The sequence below is a fragment of the Schistocerca cancellata genome, chromosome 2 (genome assembly GCF_023864275.1).
Source record: "Schistocerca cancellata isolate TAMUIC-IGC-003103 chromosome 2, iqSchCanc2.1, whole genome shotgun sequence".
NCBI lineage: Eukaryota > Metazoa > Arthropoda > Insecta > Orthoptera > Acrididae > Schistocerca > Schistocerca cancellata.
In genome coordinates, this window is record NC_064627.1 from 836,046,895 (window position 1) to 836,067,518 (window position 20,624).

At 40.4% G+C, this 20,624-nt stretch overlaps 1 protein-coding gene and 1 long non-coding RNA gene across 3 annotated transcripts in view; one reads left to right on the forward strand and one right to left on the reverse strand.

Annotated features, from left to right (window-relative positions):
- LOC126162746 (uncharacterized) overlaps positions 1 to 10,976 on the forward strand; it is a 106,676-nt gene extending 95,700 nt beyond the window's left edge. The window contains exon 4 of the long non-coding RNA XR_007535109.1: positions 10,011 to 10,976. This is a non-coding gene — a long non-coding RNA (uncharacterized LOC126162746). The remainder of the gene's footprint in view (positions 1 to 10,010) is intronic.
- The window catches only part of LOC126162744 (protein archease-like), a 104,232-nt gene that overhangs the window by 47,634 nt on the left and 35,974 nt on the right, over positions 1 to 20,624 (reverse strand). The window lies entirely within an intron of this gene.

Here is a 20,624-nt window from a genome sequence, read left to right on the forward strand (position 1 = left end):
CTGTGTGCGCTGGATTCAGTAAGCCAATCTTGCTTAATAGCAAAACTGCTGATTGATTATTAGAAGCTGTAGACCATAGATAGGTAAGAATTGAGTGTTGTTCATTTGAATCAAAGCCTACATCATTTGAATCAAAGTCTACAACCTCACAACAGTGCAGACTTTTTCAGTTTAATATGAAGGGGCTTTGGAAGAATCCTTTTGTGTCTCACTACCTTAGGAAGTCTTCACATTTCACACCAGCCACTGTTCCACAACATGTAAAGAATTTACATACACTCATATGTTAGCAAGTCCAAAAACCAACTCAACAGAAGGTATCCCCACAGTGATTCTCACAGGAGGCGATTTTCATTGGAAAATAGTGAAGGATATTTTGCCAATAAGCGTCTGTGAATCTTTAGTGTTGGGTCCTTCCCTATTTAGCTGGATACTTAGTGCAAACAAGTCAGGAGGCTGAATGCTTGCAACTGTGGTGAACTTTATTCTTCCTGACTAGTCTCCTCTGCCCTCAGGTGTTTTCGGGACATTGAGAGTATATGGATTACTGCCAATCTGACGCATGAGTAACAAGGACACAAGTCTTCTCGAGGAGTTCAGAGCATCTTTCTTTCTGTATAAAGAAGCAAAAGCAGCGGTTTCACTTCCCAACAGATTGAATATTACCCTTCCAAGTAACAGACTGACTGCAGAGAATCTCTTCTGCCAACTGAGAACAGTATTTCAATGTCCAGAAGTCTTTAAGCAAATGTAATATAACTTAATCCTGGACTAGATTAAGATGTGGTAAATAGAGATTATTCCTGCCCAGTTCTCAGGGATGGCACTGTTTTCTCCCCCTCATCATGTATAGATGAAAGAGAAACATTGGAAGACTAAGCGGACAATAGTCTTAGATGTGTCCTCTCATGAAAGCTGTGCATGAAAGCTGTGCACCCTCTCTGGATGAGAGAGTAAAGGCAGGACAATCTACTTACTCGAGATCCTAGAGATTTTACTGTGACTGAGACTGCGTACCACCTTTACTGTCATGGACATCATGCAGGAGTCCCTTCAACAGGTCTTGAATGAAGAAGACAAAGACTTTACCATATTCTTCTGGTTCAGAGTAAAACTGGAGACCTTCAAACTACGTAATACAATATTGCACTTCACCAGGCTCCCATTCAGCCTCACCTACAGCCCATTTTTATACTCAATTATTTTTATACTCCATTACTCTAAGAGAGCACGCCAACAACTGTAAGACATTTCCCACCATGGGACATCTTATAAACAGCAATACAGACATGGATGACTTTCTAATCACAGAGAGTCATAATTTGGCGATCACAATAAATGAGGATTCAAATGAAAATCTTAAAAGCTCCATAAAATTTCAAAAAGTTGTGTGATGGAGTTTATATGTGGCAGTAGTGTCCCTTGCAGATCAGAAAGTGACCGACAGGTGGCAGAGTGATGCTACAACACAGGAGAAGGCAACATCATCTACAACAAAATGCCCACCCCACCATCAACATATACCGCAATTGAGCAGGGATCTGTAATGTGTTTTTTGTGGATTAATGGTGCCAACCAAATGAAATTCATCGCAAGAATGACCACAAGTGGTGTAGGAAGTTTAAAAGCAGTTAACTTCTGTGGAGGATACTCCAAAACCAGGACAGGATCACCGCATAGTGACAGACGAGAACACTATGTTAGTGGAGGAGCTTGTTAAGGGGTGCATACACTAACTTTGAACAAAACAGCCCCAAATTTGAAGATTAGTGTTGGTTCAGTCCAGAATATTGTTCACAATTCACTGCCCTTCAATAAAGCATCTGCAAGATGAGTGCCATGTCACTTGATTGCTGAACTGAAAGACAATCGCATAGATGACTATGAAGAACTTTTGCATTGTTTCCACTTCGAAAGTGATACACTTCTGGAAAAAAGTGTTGAAGGTGACAAGACTTGGGTCCACTATCACCAACCAGAAATGAAAATGTCAAGCAGGGAATGGCCCTGCAGCTCGTCATTGAAACCAAATAAATTCCACACTCAACTGACTGCTGGGTAATTCATGCTCATTCTCTTCTGAGGTAAACTGAGTAATTTTGAAGTATTACATGGATAGGGAAGTGATGGTAACCAGTACTTTTTACTCAGGCATACTGAAAAATCAACTTCGGCCTATAATCAGGAGTAAACAACTAGGACTTCTGACTTCAGGAGTATTGTTACAGCATGGCAACACCCGATCACATACAGCCCCCAAGACAGTTGAGACTATTAAGGAAATTAAATTCGAATGTCTGGTACAGTCTCCTTATTCATCATCAGACCCTTTCCTAGTGACTCATTTTTTGGTTCACACACAGAAGCAATGGGAGGCAGGCATTTTAGAAGTGATGAAAACTGTGGTGCACGATTGCCGCCCCCCCCCCCCTCCCCAAACACACACACACACACACACACACACACACACACACACAGACAGACAGACACAAAACCAAAAGAATTCTTTCATTGTGGTATCTAGCAGTGGAATACATGCACTGAATGTCAGAGAGACTACAACAAGAAATGAATTTAAAGTGTTTTGGTCATTGTTATAATTAAAAATGTTATAGCATTTTTCAGGTTTTCATTTGAATCACCCTCGTACTGTGAACTTTTAGTTAGTAAAACTGAAAAACCCAATGGGCCACCATCTCAGAGCAACTTTAAACTATCTGGAAGGCTGAAGAGCAAGAACCCCACGCACACCCAAGTTTTAGGTGTAGACAGCAATACCAACAATACCAATGAAACTCCCAGCAAGTCATCAGAAGAGCCAGCCACCAAATGATGGCTCTTGCAATGTATAGCTAGTTTCTATGATCAACTTGAATTGTTCTCCACCCCCCCCCCCCCCCCCTCTTGTTGGAAAATTGTTGCTCCTGGACACATGACACCAGGGAATTGCCTGGGATGAACTCATACCCTAGGACCTAGGAGCACAACGGTGTGCTTGGGTATCTTACTTACCATCGTTGTCACAGGTATGTGTCCCCAGAATGGTCAGACACAACTCAACTCATGCAAGATACACTCAGGTACACGCATCCTGTGAGACATCCGAAAACGCATATGTAACAGCTCTGTACATTCATACAGCTTTAGAGAATAATGTCCTTTGGCAATTTTTGCATCAGTAGTAGGAACCCAACTACTATGTGACTTTTGCTGTGCAACAGAATTTAAAGTCACTCATGCAATATTGTGGATGGATGCTACAGTTACATTAAGTTGGATTCACTGCAATTCAAACAAATTGAAGATGTCCATTTGTAATCACGTAATGGAGATACAAACTTACACAACCCCCACACAATGGAGACTGCTCAGGACAAGACAACCCATCTGATCTCTCATAAGGACTTCTCTGAGATCAAATGCATCACCTGGAAATTTGGTGACATGGACTGCCTCAGCTTGCACTCCTGATTGTTGACCAATTGATACTCCGACAGTTGATCGATTACCTCCTGAGGAGAAAACAAAGAAAAACCCTAGCCAAGTTCTGTTGACTCCTACACTGACCAGCCTCATGAACCTATCTACATTCAGATCATGCTGGAGGCTCCTTCAGATTACATCATGTACTCTCCATTTTCCAAGCAACATTCATCAGAAGAAGAAATCTTTGGGAGAGCTTGCAGCCATTTAACTATCACCTCCCTGAATATACTGAATATGAGTAGCACAGAGAGAATCCTTTGCCAGAGAACTACATGCATTTCAAAATAATTTACCATTGTCAAGAGTAAAAATATTGAATGACACAACCCTTTCATTGGAGATGTACAGGCATGCCTAGGAGGAGCACTAGCATCAATAGGGAAGAAAACCATCTGGTGCTCCTTGATGTTTCCAATCATTCCATACAACTGGTTATTTGAGAGAGAGGCACATCTACATCCATCACTTTGGCATTCATTCTGTACTGTCCAAACTCCAAACTGAGCTTTGGAGCCTCAGAACTTGACAGGCATAAGGAATGCTACACTCTTGCTTTGCATGTAAAATACTGAAGAACCCACAAGGGCAACAAACTGAAGCAGCCCTACAATCTGAACAAGTTACATCTGCTAAACCATTTGCTGTAACAGGAATAGGACCTGGTGAGCCATTATTCATCAATGTGGAAAGAGAAATGCACAAGTCACATATTCCTCTTTTCATATGTGCTATGACGAAACTAGAGATGGGCAAAACTGTTCTTTTCATAGATCGGATCAGAACTGATCACTCCCTGAAATGAATTAGCTCTTTTTCATGACTCACCACTCATTTACAATAGAAAATAAATGGAAGGCACATTGCCCTTTAAACTTGGTTTATTCCAGTACTATACCTGTATTTTGATCTTATTTGATCCTATTTTGAAGTAACACAGATAATGAGTAAGAATTTTGTATTGTTTATTGAAATTTCCACGATATGACAAAGTTTTTGATTATTGATTTATTTTGCACTATCGTGGTTTTTTAGGTGATGGGAAAATGTTGTAACTTGAGATTTACATTAACAATATATTTGGCTATAATGTATTAAAATTTCATTAACCTCATACAAATACATCACATGCCATATATTTTTAAAGTGAACGTTTCCTTCCGAAGACGCCTAAAATCGCAAAATCCGTACCAGAATAAGGAAAAAAAAAATATAAATTTGACTGTAAGACGAAAGTGCTGCATATAGCCTTACGCAGAATAAAACAAGGAAAATATTGGTGTGTCACATTTTGCGATACGTTTATCGGTTCGCTCGTAATTAAAGCGTAAATTCGAGTGTCCATAATAAAAATCCTATAGTAAGAGCAGTCGTCAGGAACCTAATCTGATCAGTTTAAACAAATAAAAATAAAATAAAAACAAATGATGTATACATAACATAATAATGTAATATACATAGCGGTATTACTACGAAGAACAATATCCAGTAGAGATGAACTCCGATGCAGAGGCGCAGGTCGAGCCGCGAGCTGTATTACTGCGTGAGCTGAGACCGCAGAGACCAGAGTGACACCTGAGTTGCTTTGCTCAGCGCTCTGGCTAGAGTCGAGAACGGTGGGGTGAGCGTTGAGTGGGCGAGTTCCGAGGGTGGGGGGAGCGGTGAACTCACCCGCTCCGAGACAAATCGTCCGTTCCCTTGTGAGCAGGTTGTTGCAAGTAGTTCCTATGTTATCTGCTAGGTGGCTCTCTGTCCTGTTGCTCGCATAAACTGACCAGAGGGCAGGATGTGCGACTGAAACGATCGCCGACAGATTGCGATGCCAAGTTAAGCTGCGCCAGACACTGCACGCGGCAGAGGAAGTACAGGGACGGCACGGCATATGTGAAACACAAAATCCAATGGGGCACTGCACAATGCAGGCAGCCAAGGTAGAAGCAGGGCAGAGGCCGGCGCCGGCTGTGTTGTGTGGCGTGCACTGTGCTCTGACCAGCAGAGGCGCCGCTGATATGCTCCGTCTCTCTCTCTCTCTCTCTCTCTCTCTCTCTCTCTCTCTGCCGTGGGAAACGTTTGGAGCTACCGTTCTTTTTTTCTGAATCACTGATTGTTCACTCCTTTGAAAGAACAGATCCCCCATCTCTAGACGAAACAAAGCACCTCAGGTTTGTAGTTAATATTTTGCTGCTCTGGCTCTAATACTTTTGGAGATTCCATTTTGTAAACAGAGCTAAGAAACCAGTTTCTCTGACTAACATGTTTTCTTTCTCTAAAACTGCTAGTTCTATATCTATGAAATTTTAATGTCACTTCATTACAACATAGCAATGACAAAAATAATACAACTTGGAAAAAAAAGTACCCACTCATACGGCCACCTATCAAACTCCCTAACTTCACAGCTGTAGGACTACCAATTTTTGAGGAAGCAAACATTTTATTCAGAAAGAGACAGGATTTTTAGTTTTTCTTACATAATGGAAAACAATCAATCTCCAAAAGTACACACACCAAAAAAAAAGTTCTCCATCACCCTGGTTCCCAGAACTGAAGATAGACATTGGCTGTGGATATTGTATCATAGACACAGTCCCCTTGACTGTTCAGAGATGTCACTAAACACACCTGAAGATGTAAACAACCAAGCATGAGCAGCACCTATTAGGCGGAGAGGATCCAACAGCCGATCAGTTCCAGTCATTTCACCAGGAAGGAGGTAACCGACTCACATTGCCTGTAGTTCAACCATGCCTAGACGGTCAGTACTGCGGTTCAATCGCATCCGCATTGTTACCTTGTGGCAGGAAGGGCTCTCAACAAGGGAAATATCCAGGCATCTCCGAGTGAACCAAAGCGGTGTTGTTCCGATATGTAAGAGAGACAGAGAGACAGTAACTGTCGATGACATGCCTCACTCTGGCCGCCCAAGGGCTAATACTGCAGTGTATGACCACTACCTATGTATTATGGCTCGGAGGAACCCTGACAGCAATGCCAACATGTTGAATAATGCTTTTCGTGCAGCCACAGGATGTCGTGTTACGACTCAAATTGTGCGCAATAGGCTGCATGATGCGCAACTTCACTCCTGACGCCCATGATGAGGTCCATTTTTGCAACCATGACACCATGCAGCATGGTACAGATGGGCCCAACAACATGCCGAATGGACCACATTTTCTTCACATGGCATCACATTTTCTTCACCGATGAGTGTCACATATGCCTTCTACCAGACAATCATTGGAGGCGTATTAGGAGGCAATCCGGTCAAACTCCCTTAGACACACTGTCCAGTGAGTGCAGTAAGGCGGAGGTTGCCTGTTGTTTCGTGGTGCCACTACGTGGGGCCGACGTAAGCCACTGGTGGTCGTGGAAGGTGCTGTAATAGCTGTACAATACGTGAATGCCATCCTCCGGCCAATAGTGCAACCATGTCAGCAGCATATTGGCGAGGCATTAGTCTTCATGGATGACAATTCATGCCCCATCGTGCACATCTTGTGAATGACTTCCTTCAGGATAATGACATCACTCAACTAGAGTGACCAGCATGTTCTCCAGACATGAACCCTACCGAACATGCCTGGAATTGATTGAAAAGGGCTGTTTATGGACCACATGACCCACCAACCACTCTGAGGGATCTACGCCGAATCGCCGTTGAGGAGTGGGACAATCTGGACCAACAGAGTCTTGATGAACTTGTGGATAGTATAGCATGACAAACACAAGCATGCATCAACGCAAGAGAACGTGCTACTGGGTATTAGAGGTATGGGTGTATACAGCACCTCTGAAGGTCTCTCTGTATTAAAGTTAGAGTAGTGAAATTTTAACCGAAAACCACAATGAAGATGACTAATAATGTCATGTACAATATTGACCAAAATCCTGTTACTTTAGGAATACATGCAGATTCAACACGATACAGACCTGTCCTTAAATTTTCTTCAAGCACCGTAATAGGCCAAATTTATTGTTCCCAAAGGCAAAGAAGCACACACTATTGGCAGAAGACAGCAGTATGCTTAAAATGAGCTATATCCAGGACAACCGAGTGATCATATGGAATCCATTTCTTCGGTTTTGATGAGACATTAAATGCTGTTCCAAGCTTGCTTTCTCTTTATTTCTTTGACATGAGTCCTTAATGTTTCCACAAATTTTCTTGAAAATATTGTTTAAAATGCCACGAAATACAGGTTTATTAAAAATGAAATCATACTAGCTTCATTAAATTTTTTCATGTTGTTAGCAATACGAGAATCTTAACCATCTATAGTATTTTTCAATTGAATCTCTACGGAATACATTACAGAAATGTGGTCACCTATTTGTTTCCCAGTTCCTTTAACAGAGAAACATTCAGAACAAGCAAAGGAATTTTTAACCAAATGGCAATTTTCTAACTGTGACACTGCTGGAAGGAAACATCCTGGTACACACAATGCTTTAAATCAAAGAAACACTGACCTTGAGAGACTAACAGAGTATTTCTGTGAGTGTCTCACTGCGGTATTCTTTAGCTACACATCTTGTGACAAGACTGTGGAATGCGTCAGTCACAGGGCTACTGCCTCAACACTTGTCACTGAAGCAGCAGAGCAGTGGGTGGCAGCTGCACCAGCCACACACCTCAGCCCAAAATCAAACTGCGCATGCACGAGCAGGCAGCCCCTCTCAGCGTGGAATAGGTCCTGTCGCTGATGCAGGTCACTGTCGCACCTTGGAAACGTACCTTCCAATAGGACCACAGTCTATGTCAAACACCAACCTAGTAAAAGGATTCCAGCTGATACAGCAACTCTCCAACAGCTTTTGGAAGTATTGGGCGAAAGAATATCTGTTGGAGCTGAGGAACTTCCATGAAGTTGGAGACCTACTTGGACGATTTGCCATATTCCACATTTGGGATAGCGTTCTGATACACAAAGACAAGCATACATGACCCATGTCGAGGAAGGGCATAAAGATAGACTACTACCTGGGAGAGCTGAGAAGATAAAAACAATAATCCTCCACACACCAGATGGTCATACACTGAGTCGTCCCACACAGCTGGTCATACCTTTACAGGATGACCAGCGTGAAAACGATATTACAAAATAAAATACCCGTTATGAGTGAGACATACCTGACTATTCTTTTGATAATTTGCTTTATGTAGTTTTGTGATGAGAAAAACAGTTTGTTGTGGATCTAATGCACATTGTGATTACTATATTTTCACACCACCACAGAGTTATAAAATTTGGGATCATTGAGACTCGTTTGTTCCCCTATGGAAACATGCATGTGTTGGTTTGTCTGCCCCTATACCCTTTTCCTACACTGAAATGGCTGGAACTGAACATAAACTGCAATGCTGCAACCACTTTAAAGTATTTTAAATTATTATTTAAGCCCTCAAGCATTTTTAAATGTAAAATGTGAGCTCTTAAAAGTTATTTATATACTGTATACCAATAAAAAAATATTTTCTGATAAGTTCTCCAAGTTAACATAATTCATTCCCAATTCTTCTCATCACTGCTTAGTAAAGCAATGTTGCGAGATCTGTTGCATTGAAAAAAGTCTGATGAGTCTATAATGATGACAGGGTGGCATGGTTGTACAACAGCAAGGTCTTTAGCACTCACACTAAAAATTTTATGTAAGAGTGTGGATCACATTTTATGAAACTTTACTAATCTTACACACACACACACACACACACACACACACACACACACACACACACACACAATGAAAATCAGATTGTCATATCTCTAACATACACTAAAAAGAATTAAATGATTACTGGAATTTACAGGATGAGGCAGCCACTCTGCAAAATACCAATGTCTCCAGCCAAAAAGCTCTGATGAGTGACCTGAAAAAAAGACTGCCCACTCTGACAAAGCTTTGTAATCTGAGTAATCTAACTATCACTAGGTAGAAAGTTAATAAGTGTTCCAGAGCTGCAACAACTCAATTAGAGATTCAGGAACATTTTGACAGAGAGAGAGAGAGAGAGAGAGAGAGAGAGAGAGAGAGAGAGAGAGAGATCAGTAAAATGCTATTAACTGATTAATTGTGGCTAACTTAACCACCCAATTGCGTAACATTCGTTACACAACACTCATGACACCATAGCTGCTTTAACCGATGATCACTCGCACTATGAGCATTTTGCTCACAGAAATTTGGAAACACCTGACATTTTGTCAACAATGCCACCAGGATTCTCATTTGCTCAGTAGCTGGGTTTTATACATCCCCCCACCAGCACAAACTGTTGTCGTCGTGTCAGCATGCGGGTGTCACTTGCACAGGTCAGCTGGTTGAGCCGGTCATCGCCATGTGGCATTTAGCTTATCGCCTGAGCATCGACATAAGTGTATCTTGCAATTCATATTTTTTTAAATGTCATTTTGTGCGTGCTGCTCTTCGTTTAATGTGTTTTTGTGTTTTTTTGTTATTTATGATGGCTAAGTACATATGAAATAAGTACACTAACATTATTTTGTATTTTTATTGATGGCTAGACAAGAAGAAAGAAATGTGGCATCAGTGGAAGAAGAAGAAGAAGAAGAATCTGGAAGAGGAATAAAACCTAGAAAATAATTAAGTAGCATGTATCAGAGCTAATAGTATTGAAATTTGACCTGGACAATTAACACAGTGACCATTGTACTAAGTTAAAATGGTCATCAAAAGAAGATGGAGGTGAGATTCTTCCATCTACTCTAAGCATATGATCAGTTATTTTACTTAGACAAAGACAAGCAAACGAAGTGGAGTTACAATATAGGTTGTTCCAATGTGAGGGCAAGATCTCATAATATTGTTATTGGTAGGAAAGAGGTAAAAGCTGGGACAAAAGATGGCGAAGATATTGTGCGCTGTTTTCATCTCTTTGTAACTGAAGAAACACTGACTAAATAAATATACAAATACTCACATTGTTCAATTAAGGTATATGCTTTGTATGAGCCAATTCTTTTTACAAAAAGTAATGCAGATATTTACTAGGGCTAGCAACCAAATGGCCCATTCAAATTTGATAATGCTACACCTGCTGTCATGGAACGTTTATCACAAGATGTAATATATACAGGTAGAAATATAACAGGTGATAATTAAAGCTCACCTCAATTCCATTGGCTAATGAATTGATGGCCCAACAACAACTATAGTTTAATTTAATTGGATAGATAAAAAAATCTATTCACAAAGAGGTGGCAGAAAACACACACACACACACACACACACACACACACACACACACGGTAAGTCTCCTCTGACATGCAGTTATGATACTGATCAGACTGATCCAACAACAGGGGAATACGCAAAACCCGAAGTCGTCACATATTATAATCAGACAACAAGAAATGTCAATGTGATGGAGCATCTGAAAGAACAACATTCCATGGCTTGAGTATCATGTACGTGGTCTATGAGACATTTTTTCTTCAATTTTAAATAATACTATCACAAATAGCCAAGTAATATATAAAGAAAAAACAAATGTCATTATTACTGGGAGACAATACCTGGTGCTAACATAACCACAAACTGTGTATAGGAGTACAATGGAAAATTTGTCTGATCCTCTACAGCAAGTTACCAATGAAACTGAAGTTTCTGACATTGAAAAACTCAGTGGTGTATGTCAAGTCTACCCAAGATGCAAAAATCAGAAGACAAAAAAGGCATGTATTAATTGTCAAAAATATTTGTGTAATGAACATGCTGTGATAATGTGAAGTGCAAAGCTCAGATGCATGATAAAGATTAAGTCACAAAAGTTAAATAAAAAGAAATACTTTTTTCCAGTTCTTTTTTATAAGTGCCTTAGAAGACGCAGTTTTAATTATCCTAATATTATTACCAACAATATAGATATGCTGATTGTTCTAAATTGCAAATAAATATTTTAATATGAGTTTTATTATAAAAATAACAAGAAACCCACGAGTTTACTCTTAGGTACATTGCAGACTCCTTAACCTAGGTGCAAGTTCTCGAGAGTTAACATGTACAGCATGCACCAATGGAAACTGTCCCTATAGTCCTCATTCTTGCATCCCCATGGCCGAAGCCTCAACTAGATCACATCCCCAGGCAATCCTCACCCTATCTCTGATCACAAGTACATCTATGTGCCACTCATCACTCACAATGTTTGCCCGTCATTTTTGTGCTTTGTTCCCTTTGTAGATTTTCGCATACCTTAATATTTTACACAAGTTAATATGCATACATTTAATGCTTATTTTGTGGAAATTACATGGAGTGCTCCCAAAGGTGGTAAAACAAGTCAAGATACTTCCTAGCAGATTATAACCGTATACCAAGCCAGGACATTAACCAGGTTCCAGTCTTTCTCCTTCACACAGTTTTAATTTGCCAAGAAGTTGCAAAATGGCACACGCTTGGCAGCTCAGTGAGAGAACCACATCAGAAGTGAAAAACAGTGGAACAAGCAGTGTCACTGGTATCTTTAATTATTTCCTTTCTGCTGATACATATTGCACAGAAATTTCTCACACTCAATATGATATATGATTTCCTTTATATGGCTTTTGGAGTAGCCCTGCTGCATTTCATTAAACTGGAATACCATTCAATTATAAAATTGCCTGCTTAAAATGGATTATCACAAACAAAAATTTTATTGAATCCAGAGGAGGACTACAAGACACCTGCTCCATTATCAATAGTTTTTCCTTGAAGGTGATAAACATGAAACAAGGCTCAAAATTGTAACCATGAATGTATACATTGAGGTAAAGCACAATGTGGTATTGGACATCAGCAAGTACGTAAATATGGAAAAACTGTTTTTGAATGCTGGCCAAAAGCAAATGTGAAAAACTTCTCAGTAATGTTTTTAATTTTCATAAATACAGGGTGTATACGATCACGGAGAAGCGGGAGATCTGGGAATTTTTTCATCTGGGAGAAAACTGGGAAAACTCTGGAATTTTTCATTGTTCGTTTTCAGTTAAATTTTTGTTACTCTGACTGGTAATAACTGATATTCTAAATGTGGCCATTGGCTGTATAAGCAGCTGCATCAATCAGCCACATGTTACCCACAAAAATTTTACTGCTGCGCCCAAGCTGTCAGATTCATGCATGTGCAGCGGGCCCGGATCTCAGAGGGCAGGTAGAGTGGGGGTGGGGAGGGGGGGTGCCAAATTCATATTTTTGAGTGAAAAAACCTTGTTTCACAAAGCACCTAGCATTCAGCGCACTTGGTCTATTGGTTATTCATGTGATTTTAAACGCATCCCTTTTGGCTTTTGAGCTTTTTGAACACATTCTAAATTGATATCTGAATGAATCTAAGTTGACTTTTGAACGCGAGCAAAGTGTACTTGATGTCTCTGCCAGGGGAATACTCATCGCCCCTAGAAAAAACTTTCCTGCATACTAATGGGGATGGGGTTATACGAGCTGAGTGGAATAAAGCGAAACGGATGAATGCCAATCGCTGTTTGTCTATGTGGTTGACTGGGTTTGCGAATGATCAGCGTTGTTATAATTAGTAGTGAAATCCATAGGTTCAGACTACCAGACTGGAAATAAACGACTCACAGGAATAACAGGTAAGAAAGCTTGTGCATTATCGTCTCGATGTATCCAAGAAAAGAAATTTTGATAGAAAATCTTGGACCAGAGCCCTACACTAGTAAGGGTCAGTCGTACAGTTCCCAGCTAGCAGCCGCTTAAGTTCCATTCTGCGAGTAGCACGGAACACGTGGTATACGAACATGTAATAATGCTTAACCAGAGAATAAACATGGGATAAGTAGACCAGCTGATCGAGGCAGGATTAGTGAAGTTAACTGGAGAATAAGTTTTGACACTGGCAGAAATAGTTACAAGAATAAGTGATGACCAGATTGTTTGTTAGAAGGAGGAAGGAGAAGAAATGGGGAAATCACACAAATTATGGAAGAATTTGAGAATTCCAAATTTATATAAAAATTTCATACTACTACTTTTCGATCTCATGCTTGAGAAACTGGAACATATGAATGAAATGTGAAACTGTTTCCTAGTCTTGGGTACTATTTGTATTAACAGCTTTTTCAGTATAGACAACGACATTTCTGTTTTTCATGTAGCAAAACATTTGACAAACTCTGATGAGGTAATAGATTCTTTCGCAGAAAATAAAGCACGCAATGTAAAGCTGTAGCAAGATTAGAGAGAAAAGATGCTAGGACCTAAGGATTGAAGAAATGTGTACTGTCTCGCTTGTCTCTTGTCTTTACTGGTTTTATGTATCCTATATTTCATTTTATGTCACACAAAACAGAGAGTAATTAGCTAATATGCAATAAAGAGTGCAAATTTTCTGAAGAGTTCTTGTTCTCCCGGTTACAAATAATCCCGTCCAGTGTTAATTGCGAGATTTTTTTTTTTAAGAGGGGCAGGAGGTCAAACTGGCCAACTGGGGGCAGGAGAGGCACCACAGGACATTTCAATTTACACTGTCCTGAAGATAGTTTGATGGCATCCGTTACAAAATACGCACGTTTGAGTCCCACAGAGGGAAATACAGTGACGTGCAGTACAAGAACGCTGTGTGAAGAGGTGTGGCACTGCACGTTGGCATGCTTAAGTCCAAATAACATGTCTTATATTTCCACGAACATATATGTTCTATGTACCAGACTCTTCAGACAGATGTGCACTATAAAATGAACATATATTTGAAAAGTCGATTTTTTTTTTTATGTCCTATCTCAAACACTCGAGGGAGGAGGGGCCACTATCCAGTATTGCCCCGGTTCAGAAATATTGTAGAGCCAGGGCTGATGAGCAGAGCAGTCCGTGTTGTAGGGGGAAGGTGGGTAGTTTACAATTAGTGATTTTGGTGTTTCCTCTTCGTTTACTGCTCTCACGTCAAATGAAAACAAAATTGAATTTTGTGGCTGACAGCTATCAAGTGAATTAAAATACATTCACATAATTACAGAATGCTAAAATATGTTATTAGTTTGGCTATTTTATTTCCACCTTTTTGATAGTCAAGCATTAATGGCCTTGACAACAATGAAGTTATTTTTGTCGGTTTGTTAAAGAAATTTGGCTTTTATTAATCTTTACCGCTGAGGCAGTCAGTTTATTTGAAACGAAGTACTTAATCCCACACTATTGACTTGTTTCAACTGTCTGCTGCATTTCAAGTGCACATTAACATCTTCTAGCATGTATGGCATTATGGCAGCATAAAGAACCAAACATAAGAATACAGTACTGGTACTCCAAGAGAATTTACCTCTCGAAAACTACACTGAAAAGCTTAATATCAGGCCAATGCCTACTTCATTGGGAATCTGGGCATACAAATGTATGCATTTTAGAATGATTTACGAAATTCTGATGCTTTGGAGTATCCTCTGACGTCTTGTTTCTTTTATGACATGCTGTAAGATCTTTTAATGTTTTACACGTACGAACGGGCTTCCTAACGTCATTGTAGCTACGCAAGCTCAGTGATGCCTGTTATCCGGCGCTGTCTAGTAACTGCTGAACTGCTGAAATGAACCTATTGCTAACATGTTGTGGGAAAATATTTGGAATGTCGGTTTGAAAAGCGTTATTTTCAAAGTAAGTTTCCTTTAACACAAGATGAACTATGTGCGAGAATGAACGATGAATTTCTTAAATCACAGAGCATTTGGCTCTCATTTAAAAACCAACTCTTTCAGGAAGACCATGACATTTATGTTGTCATTAAAAATTTTACTGGCACATTTGTACAATGTATCTTATAGTGTAACACGTGCAAAAAAGATCAACATTATATGTGAAAGCTTAGCTTCTCTTGCGTTTATTAATCTTCGAGACTAATGTGTGAAAGCTTTTCTTTTCTTGTAGTAACACTATGTATATTAATTTAAACCATTAACATTTCCTATCTGTGTGTTCGCGCTACTTAACAGTGATGTTGATATTGGCTGACTACATCATGTGTTCTATGCTCTGAATATCTGCTGTCATCAGCTGGCGAGATCACATGACGTGCTATGACTGAGTTACAAAAGTGCATCACAATCTCAATTACAACACTTCAGAAAGTAACATGGAGTGTTTGGTGGAATTCGAATTTATACTTCGTAATATGAAAATATGCAGCATACATGTTGCTGCACATCAAAGACTCCCCCCCCAAAAAAAAAGTTTTCTTTTTCCCCTGAGTTTCATTTTCCAAAGTGCCAGGAAATTCTACACCGGTTATAAAACCACAACCATTCAAAGGATTGACATGTTTTACAGTTCCAAGGGTAAGTATAATGTGATTTAACTCACAGGGGAGAAAGTGGATTTTTAACCGGGAAATCCAGGGATTTTTTTTCCTTGTCCATGTATACACCCTGAAATAGCTTTTACTGGATCTACTACCTGTTACAATTCTTTGTTATCTTGCTTGCATCATTTTATTCCTGCACCATATTTCAATGTATGACATTTTCACCTTCAGACAAACATCAATACAAAGCGACATTGAACTTAATAACACAGATTTAACTCAAGTAATTTATAAATCTTAGTTTAGCAAATTCTCCTCCTCCCATCACTGTGGTGCTCTGGATTTTGTTAGCCACAGTCTGCAATATCAAGCAGTACACTAACAACACATTGTTTGTTCAACACCAAAGTTAAAACTGCGGCAGCCAGATCACTAATTATAATTTTATTTAAGATGAGCGGTTCCAGCAAATTTACGTTGCTGTCATTGGAGCTGTGAAGCTTATAGCTCAAAAATACAAGCATAATCAAGTCAGATCTAATAGATGGGCTACATATTTACACAACATGGATATAGAGGGTGTCCCAGAAATGTTGTGAAAAACTTTAGGTGAGGTAGGGCACATAAGTATTTAGAATTGCATAGCAACCCATGGCCACAAATGTCAGGGGCAAGTGATAGCAGAGGCCAAAGATCAGAAACTAAACAAGAGAGTTGTTCACTTGTAAGAACTATTGGATGAAATGAGTACACATGGCGTACAATGTGAATACAACCCTAACGATACAACAGAGGCTCAAAGTTTGCACCATCAGTCACCAAGCACATCTTGACACACTCAAACACACCAGAAGTTTGAGTGTATCAGCTGCACAGACATTTCTAGCAAGAAGACCCATTTCACAGTCCACAGGATCATGATACACGAGAGATTTCATGGCTCCCTATAGAGAGAAATTCAAGGCTCGAAAAATCCTTTGAGCATGGGGGCCAGGAATCAGTCAACCATGCTCAACCCACTGATGCGGGGATGATTTGTTCAAATGTCTACGAACAGTCAGTCCAAAATGAGCAGCCACCCCATCATGCTGGAACCACAGGCTACGCCTCACATTTGCTAGAACATCTTCAAGCACACTGGGAAGAACCTGAAACGTCTGGTAATTTGCAGCGGTCACGCAGAATCATAAAAAGTATGGTCCAACTAAGCAGTCACTGGTCAAACCCATCCACACATTAACTGTAAAGCGATGTTGTGCCACGAGGTACCACATATCGAGGATTTTCTGGTGCTAACAAATGCTCATTGTGATGACTGAATACAACACTACTAGTGAATGGGGTCTCATCAATGAACAACACATAAGCTGGGAAATGCACATCTCTGCCGGTTTTGTAGCAGAAACCAACTGTAAAAAACGCAGATGTGTGGGATGGTTATCAGGGTGCAGTAACTGCATCTTTTGGAATTGAAAGACATGAAAGGACTCTGTTCAAAATATGCTGGACACTGCTATGAGACATTCTTAATTTCGAGACAATGACACACATGGTGGTGCTCTGATTGGTCTCTACGGCATCCAGCTCACTTTCTTCCCTAACAACCGAATGTGCTGACAGTGGTCTGCCCTGACTGGCCCTGACACTTAATGTCCTGTACTCGCACAGAGCGAGATACAAATGTGCAAACAAACTTATGTGGTTGACATCTGTATGGGAAGTATTCTTGATAAATGCAGGCAGTGGCTTGTCCATTGCAATCAGCTATTCCATACATTAAGTCATGCCTGCAAGCTCACCATTCGTATACCATTCCAGGCTCCTCGTATGCTGGCTAGCATTTGAATAAGGAAATCTTCACATTCCCCTCCAGTACTTTCATGTACAGCACCATCTAGCACCATGTGACAAAATTTGCAGCCATGGACTGCTATGCAATTCTCAATCCTTATGCGAGGGAGTTTGTCGCAACATTTCTGAGACATCCTGCAAACAGCGTACCTGACTCAAATACACATCAATAAATCTACATTGTATGTGTAATATATAATATCAAGTTGTAACAAGTCATTTCAGGAACATGAAGGAAGTAATACACCAGCATGTCAATAACACAAGATTTATGTAAAATTTGATGCATGTTGCACCAACTGCACAAGCTCATTTTCACTTACAATGAAGACAACTGAAAATCTGACATCATTATGGTTGTATTTAAGTCATATGCTCTACAAATCCCAAAATGGCAATTTGTATTTGCCGAAACTCATCATAAACAAACAATGCAGGAAAAGACAGATTGCTACTTACAATAAAGAAAACATGTTAAGTTGCAGACAGGCACAATTAAAAGACACACAATGCTTTCGCCCACAGCCTTCACCAGCAAAAGAGAAACACACACCACTCATACACGCAAGCAAACCAACCTCACGCACACATGACCACTAACCCTGGCAGTTCAGGCCCAAACTGCTGGAGTCGGTAATCATGCGTGCATGTGCGCAAAATCGCTCTTTTCCTACATTGCTGATATTTCTTACCTTGAGTGTCCATTGTCACATCATAAAATTATAATTAGCAATCTTCACTGTTTAAGTTTTTACTTCTATATTTCAAACTACTATACATCACCCTCGTACTTGTGTGATCTCAAGCATATATGACACTATTGTAAGGCATAATCCGTATAACTTCAGGCAGGGAATCCGTAAAACTTCAGGCAGGGAGATTACCTCCATAGACTCGGATGTTATTGAATTTAGCATAAGTAAAAATTCAGGAGTAAGCAAGAAAAACTTATTTGTTTTTCCCAAAAAAATTCCTGCCCCGAGATACAGGCCTCCAAACTCCATTATGACAGCTGCCACCCATTCCACATCAAACGGTCCCTTCCCTACAGCCTAGGTCTTCGTGGCAAACGAATCTGCTTGTCCGGAATCCCTGAACCATTACACCAACAACCTGAAAACAGCTTTCGCATCCCACAACTAACCTCCCGACCTGGTACAGAAGCAAATAATCAGAGCCACTTCCTCATCCTCTCAAACCCAGAACCTCCCACAGAAGAACCACAGAAGTGCCCCACTTGTGACAGGATACTTTCCGGGACTGCATCAGATTCTGAATGTGGCTCTCCAGCAGGGATACGACTTCCTCACATCCTGCCCTGAAATGAGATCCATCCTTCATGAAATCTTCCCCACTCCACCAAGAGTGTCTTTCCGCCGTCCACCTAACCTTCGTAACCTCTTAGTTCATCCCTATGAAATCCCCAAACCACCTTCCCTACCCTCTGGCTCCTACCCTTGTAACCACCCCCGGTGTAAAACCTGTCCCATGCACCCTTCCACCACCACCTACTCCAGTCCTGTAACCCGGAAGGTGTACGCGATCAAAGGCAGAGCCACGTGTGAAAGCACCCACGTGATCTACCAACTGACCTGCCTACACTGTGATGCATTCTATGTGGGAATGCCCAGCAACAAACTGTCCATTCGCATGAATGGACACAGGCAGACAGTGTTTGTTGGTAATGAGGATCACTGGGAACTTGCTCTTCAATATATCCTCTCTTCCCGTTATCCACCAGGCCTCAATCTCCGCTAATTTCAAATTGCCGCCACTCATACCTCACCTGTCATTCAACAACATCTTTGCCTCTGCACTTCTGCCTCGACTGACATCTCTGCCCAAACACTTTGTCTTTAAATATGTCTGCTTGTGTCTGTATGTGTGTGGATGGATATGTGTGTGTGTGTGAGTGTATACCCGTCCTTTTTTCCCCCTAAGGTAAGTCTTTCCGCTCCCGGGACTGGAATGACTCCTTACCCTCTCCCTTAAAACCCACATCCTTTCGTCTTTCCCTCTCCTTCCCTCTTTCCTGATGAGGCAACAGTTTGTTGCGAAAGCTTGAATTTTGTGTGTATGTTTGTGTTCGTTTGTGTGTCTGTCGACCTGCCAGCACTTTCATTTGGTAAGTCACATCATCTTTGTTTTTAGATATATTTTTCCTACGTGGAATGTTTCCCTCTATTTTTTTGTCAGAACAACAACAATGATAGTATCTAAACAAGGTGCAGCCCCCCCATGTTGTAGATGACGCAGATTTTGCATCAGTAGAGCAAGAATTACATATCATGAATCAGTCAACTACAGGGGTAGGTGTTACTCCTGTTAAAAAACCGCGGTCAAAGAAATCAAGTCACAAGCTCTATGCATCAAGAAAGTGCAGAGAAATTACTAAAGCTATGGAGGAATACACTACAGCAAAACTGACCACACTCTTCAAAGCTGAAATTCCATCTTCAGAAGAAAATGAACCAAAGCACTCTTGCACCTCTTGCCAGAAATTTTTCACAAATTTCAATTCAGCTGTTGAGTATTGTGCATCCTACAGAGAAAAGGTGCAAGTTTTAACTATTATTCCAGAGACATTTTCAAAGAAAACAATTTTGAACCACATTCCATCAGTATCAAAGTATATGGTAGACAAATCAAGAAATTTGAGGTCTGTAAAAGGAGTCTTTGGAAGACCAGATCCCTATTATGGTCAGCCTGTAGAAGCAGCTCAAGTTCAAATAGTGCAGTCATTTTATCTGGAAAATAAATGGGACTGTTCTCGCCAGAGTGTCAACAAAAAAAGACACTATAGCTGTAACAGTAGAAGGTCAAAAAGTTGTGAAAGTGAAGAGGTACACGACTCGCAGTATTAAAGAACTTTTGCAATTTATAAGAGCAACTACACAACTTCACATATTGGACGATCAAAAATTTATGCACTACGACCTAATTGGGTAGTTTCACACCCACACAGAGATGTCTGTTTATGTGAGTACTGCACAAATTTTGAACTTTGTGTGGCAACTGTGAAGAACTTACTGGA